Below are 5839 nucleotides of genomic sequence, written 5' to 3'. Positions count from 1 at the left end.
GTAGCACAACTTTCATGCTTCGGTATCGCGATACCCCTTTTCTCGATAATGTTCTCACTCCATATGGGCCATCGTGGGCTCCCTACATCATCCACCAACCTTGTTAGATGCCCCAGATGCCAATTGGTCATCTTGTGTCTCAGAATAGCATAAAATACACACTAATCACTTATTTGTGCAAAGAACTGAATCTAAGTAAAAGCATGGTAAAAATATATAAACTGATCGGAAACAGGCTCTTTAAGCATACTAGGGAGCCTAATATGATATATCAAATTATGACGTATCAATCGTCACTAAATTTATCAAAATATTACATTTTGGTCATGCTTCCACTAACTTTCGTTAAGAGGATAATGTGGCACGTTAATTTAAAAGGTTAATAGCCAATTTAACCCCTAACTATAACTAAAATATCAATTTGATACTTTTAAAACTTTTTGATAATAATTCTAAAAAAAAATTAAATGATAAACTACTTAGATAATCACCTAAGTTTTAACGTGTTTCTATTTTGGTCGCCGAATTTTTTTTGTTAATGTAGTCACTTCTGTTAGATTAATTTTCGTTTTTAGCCACTCCACTATTAAAAGGCCTTGGTCATTGAACAAAAAGATAATGTGGTAATCTTTTGATTGATATAATAACAAATTTAGCCCTTAACACTTTACACATTTTATCGATTTAGTCCAAATTCAAAAAAAATTAAAATTTTAAAAACTCTAAATATATAATTTATTATAAAAAGACATATAAATATAAAATATTAAAATATATATAAAATTACTTGATTGCGCTTTGATTGCAGATGAAGCAATTTATACTTTTCTTTTGGTGATGCAAACTTGGTTTATAGCAATGGGGAAAGAGCTCTGCAAGTGATGCTCATTGATCAAAACAATGCCATAAAAATAGTTATAATTGTCGTGATTCCTGCTACACGCCATTGTTTCTATTTATGGCATGTGTTGGAAAAATTTCTTAAGCATCTTGTATATATTTATATATTTTTTAATATTTAATATTTTTATGTCTTTTTATTAAAATATATATTTTCAAGTTTTTAAAATTATAAAATTTTTGAATTTGGACTAAATTCAAAAAATTTCAAACATTGAGGGTTAAATTTTTTGATTTTTGAGAATTAGGACCAATTTGACTGAATATGTAAAGTATGAAGGGTTAAATTTGTTATTATACCAATCAAAAGTTTGCCACATCAACATTCCATTAAGTGATCAAGGTATTTTAATAATGGAGTGATTAAAAATGACAAGTAATTTAACAGAAGTGACTAAATTAACAAAAATAAATAAATTTAGCAACCAAAATAGAACAAATTAAAACTTAGGTGTCTATTTGAGTAGTTTATCCTTTAAATTTTTTAAAATTATTATTAAGAAAGTTTTAAAAGTATCAAATTGATATTTTAGTTATAGTTTAGGGGTTAAATTTGTAACGCCCCCACGCCCGAAACCGTCGCCGGAGTCGAGCTTGAGGGGTTATCGAACATAATTTATCAAATTAAGAACTTCAAATCATTTGTTTCTACATTCACAGCTTTCTAACTATCCGCATCACAGTTACAAGAAAAATCATATCTCGAGTTACGAAACTCAAAATCAAGATCCGTAAATTTTTCCTGAATCTAGACTCATATATCTATTTACTAATTTTTTTCCTAGAATTTTTTATTGGGCCAATTAGTACAGTTTATTAATTAAAGTATCCCCTGTTTCAGGGTTCGACTGCTCTGACCTCTGTGTATTACGAATCAGATATATCTCTATACAAAATTTAAATGACTATGAGGTTTGTTTCTATCAAAACTAGACTCAATAAGGAATCTGTACATATAAATAACAACTTCTAATTATTTTAGTAAAATTTATTATGAATTTTTAAAGTCAGAACAGGGGATCCAGAAATCACTCTGGCCCTGTTTCACAAAAGTTTAAATATCTCATAAAATATAATTTATATGCCTGTTTTGTTCAATCCACATGAAAATAGACTCATTAAGCTTCAATTTCATAACTTACTCATTATTTAGTTCCATTTATACTATTTTTTGTGCTTTTTCAAATTCATGTCATTGCTGCAGCAATATTCTGTTTTAAGGCAAGTTTCATCTTTCCATGAATTTTTATGAACTAGATAACCTATTAAACTTCCATAATATCAAACATGATCTAAATTAGCCATCACCATGACTTATCAATATCAAACATTTTCTCAACCAAACATGGCCATATCATAAAATTATTTACACAAAATAAGTATATTGCTATACATGCCATACTTAAGTTTTACAAGCCATTTACCCAGATGAAAGTCCTTTGGATAGTGTGATCGAACTTTCGACCTGTCTCGATTCCTGAGCCGACTTGTTCAAAACTACAGTGAATGAAAAGGAAGGAGTAAGCATAAATGCTTAGTAAGTTCATATGTAAATAACAAGTAACATAACAATACAAATATACCAAACAACTTTAGCATGGTACCACCAAAACATATATCACATCTTTAAATATCATTCATCATCTTACCACCTTATCGTTGTTGTATCTATTTTCAACCCGAGGGTTAAGAACATACCTGTCCAAAGTGTCCATTTCACAACACTTACCCAAAACGTCACTTATATCTTAAGTGCTCTTCCATTAAACTAGAAATTTCACCCGTTGAACACATCGGAATACAACTCGGATACACGGATAATTTGCACATAAGTGCCTCATATGTAATCAAGAAATCATGTAACCCGCCCCTAAGTGAACTCGGACTCAACTCAACGAGCTCGGGCGTTCGCATCCATAAGTGAACTCGGACTCAACTCAACGAGTTCGGATGCTCAACCATCCTAGTGACATGTCACTTGTATCCTAATCTATTCCTAAGGTTCAAACGAGATTTTCCTCGAACGCATTTCCTTGCCATCTTCCGTAAAATACCGAAACCAATACTCGGTAGTACTTTATATTTAACAATTAATACACATAATTTGCATTTTATTCGAAAATAACCACAAAGCATAATATTTCATGATAATAATCAGCATCATATCATATAAACAACATTAATAACTTAAAAATAACATTTATGCTACATTATTTACACATGAACTTACCTTGGTACCAAAATATAAAGATTTTGCAATTTAGTCCACAATCTTTTCTTTTCCTCGATCAAGACTTGAATCTCGTTTCTCTTGATCTATGATGCCAAATTAATCTTATTTAATACATACATTCATCAAAACAGCATTTAATACAAACTTTGGAAAAATTACACTTTTTCCCCTAAACTTTTGCATAATTACACTTTTGCCCCTAGGCTCGGGAATTAAAATTTATTCCTTATTCTTATGTTTTATAACATGCTGATCACTTTTCCCTTCTATGGCAACATCAAATTCTCTCTCTAACATATATTTGTGACTATTAGGTATTTTTGCCGATTAAGCCCTTTTACTCGTTTTCACTCAAAACCGAGTACCACAAGTTGTCTAACATAATTTAAAACCTCATATTCTATCATAAAACATCAAAATACACAAGTTTAACCTATGGGTATTTTTCCAAATATAAACCCTAGGTTGAATTATTGCTAGCATAAGCTTAATCGAGCTTCCGGGATTCCAAAAACGTAAAGAACATTAAAAACGGGGCTTGGAATCATTTACTATGGAGCTTGGAAGCTTGAAACAAACCCTAGCTATGGAGAACCATTGAAATTTCGGCCTAATGAAGAAGATGGACAAAAATTGGCTTTTAATTTTGTTTTTAATTCATTTTAATAACTAAATGACCAAAATACCCTTACTACTAAACTTTCCAAAAATTCCTTCCATGTCCTAATTTTGTCCATGAACTTAAAATTGGTCAAATTACTATTTAAGACCTCCTCATTAATATTCCAAAACAATTTCATACTAAAAACTTCTAGAATGCAAGTTTTGCAACTTATTCGATTTAGTCCCTACTTTCAGTTTAAGCACTTTAGGCATAGAATTTCATCACGAAATTTTCACACAATCATGCAATCATATCATAATCATCAAAATAATTATAAAATAATTATTTCTATCTCAGATTTGTGGTCACGAAACCACTATTCCGATTAAGCCCTAATTCAGGATATTACAAAATTGGTTATTAAACTTCTAAACTAATGTGCCACATCATCCTCTTAACGAAAGACTTTAGTGACAATTATGTAACTTTTGAAAGTTGGGTAACTGAAATGTAATTTTAATCAAAGGTTAGGGACCTAACAAATTTAGCCCTCGAAGTTTACACATTCTATCAATTTTGTCCTAATTTAACAAATATATCCTACAACATTGTGTACATGTGTGAATGTTGAAGTTGAATTTGTTTAATTTTTTTAGAATTAAGGTTAAAATGACAAAATATATAATCATTGAAGGCTACACTTGTTATTATACCAATAAAAATTATTAATAATTGATGGAAGACATCAACGTCGTGATTAATTGTCTTTAATTGTTCACTTTGAAAATTGATAAGGACTAAATTGCTCCAATCTTTCTGAGAACGACTAATTTTATCAATTTCGAAATAGAGAGAGACTGGAAAAATCTTTTTACCAAGAATATATTATTTTCCTTTTTAAATTCTTTTATTAGGTATGCTATAATTTTCTTTTTATGATCTCTAATGATATCCCATAATAACATCTTAGTATTTAATTATTTTTATTCTTGGGTAGATTAGTTTCAGATGATAATTCTTTGATACGATTCTCAATCCTTTAACTACTTTGTATTAAAATAGTTTTGAAAGTTGAACAATTACAATAAGGCCTCAAGATGATTATGTCATTTTTAAGAGTTTAAATCGTATGCATGAAAATAGTTTATTTATGTATATATCTAAACCAATGACGTAGTTAGAAATTTTATATTAGAGGTTTAGGAAAAAAAAATGTTAAGTTTGGAAGGAGGAGGAGGAAGAGGGACAAAGTTAAATTTTTATGATAAAATTACTTCAATTAAATGATAAATTATGAAGCGATCAAACCAATCAAATAATTTATCCATTTTTTTAAAGGGTAAGGTGCTTGGCCACCCCTTGGCTTCATCCCTGGATGATGGAATGAAAGTGTTTTTTGCATTGGCAAAAATTAATCTATGATTTGTAACACAGACCTTTACAAGTATTTTTTTAGTAATAATTAATATACATATGTTATTTTTATGTATTATTCTATTGAATGTAATGATAAAAATGGAGAATAGATTTAATTATGAGGATTTATGCCTTTTATGTAAATGAGCTTTAATAATTCATAATAATTCATATCCTTTTCAAGTGAATATGTAACACCTAAACTTGTATATGCTGCCAGATTGGGGTTATAGGACATTACCAATCAAATCGTAATAATTGTTGAACTTAGAAACAATCAATCAATTTAATTCACAACAATCAAACCAATATATAGTCATGACAAAAACATAGTTACGAATCTTATTTCGAGCATACGTGATCAAAATTATAAGTTTGGAACATTTAGAGACCAAATTGAAATCAATTAGGAAGTTTTAAAGAAAATTTGAAAATTTTTTAAATAGGGGTCATACGACCGTGTGACAGAGTCCAAACTGTGTGGCTCATAACATGGCCGTGTACGCAGACCATGTAACTTTATTTTGCCCATATAGCTTAGGGTCACACGGCCGTGTAACTCTTTGTGCCCATGTGGACGAACCTGCACTGAGAACAAATAAGACATATAGTCCTGTACCAGCCTATGCTCCAGGCTGTGTGCAGCATAATTAACCTTTAAGACAAGCAATTTCATACCCCAATCC

Source organism: Gossypium hirsutum, chromosome A09 (genome assembly GCF_007990345.1).
Source record: "Gossypium hirsutum isolate 1008001.06 chromosome A09, Gossypium_hirsutum_v2.1, whole genome shotgun sequence".
Taxonomy (NCBI): Eukaryota; Viridiplantae; Streptophyta; class Magnoliopsida; order Malvales; family Malvaceae; genus Gossypium; species Gossypium hirsutum.
The sequence above is the reverse complement of the archived record's forward strand: the minus strand, read 5'-3'. Positions refer to the sequence as shown.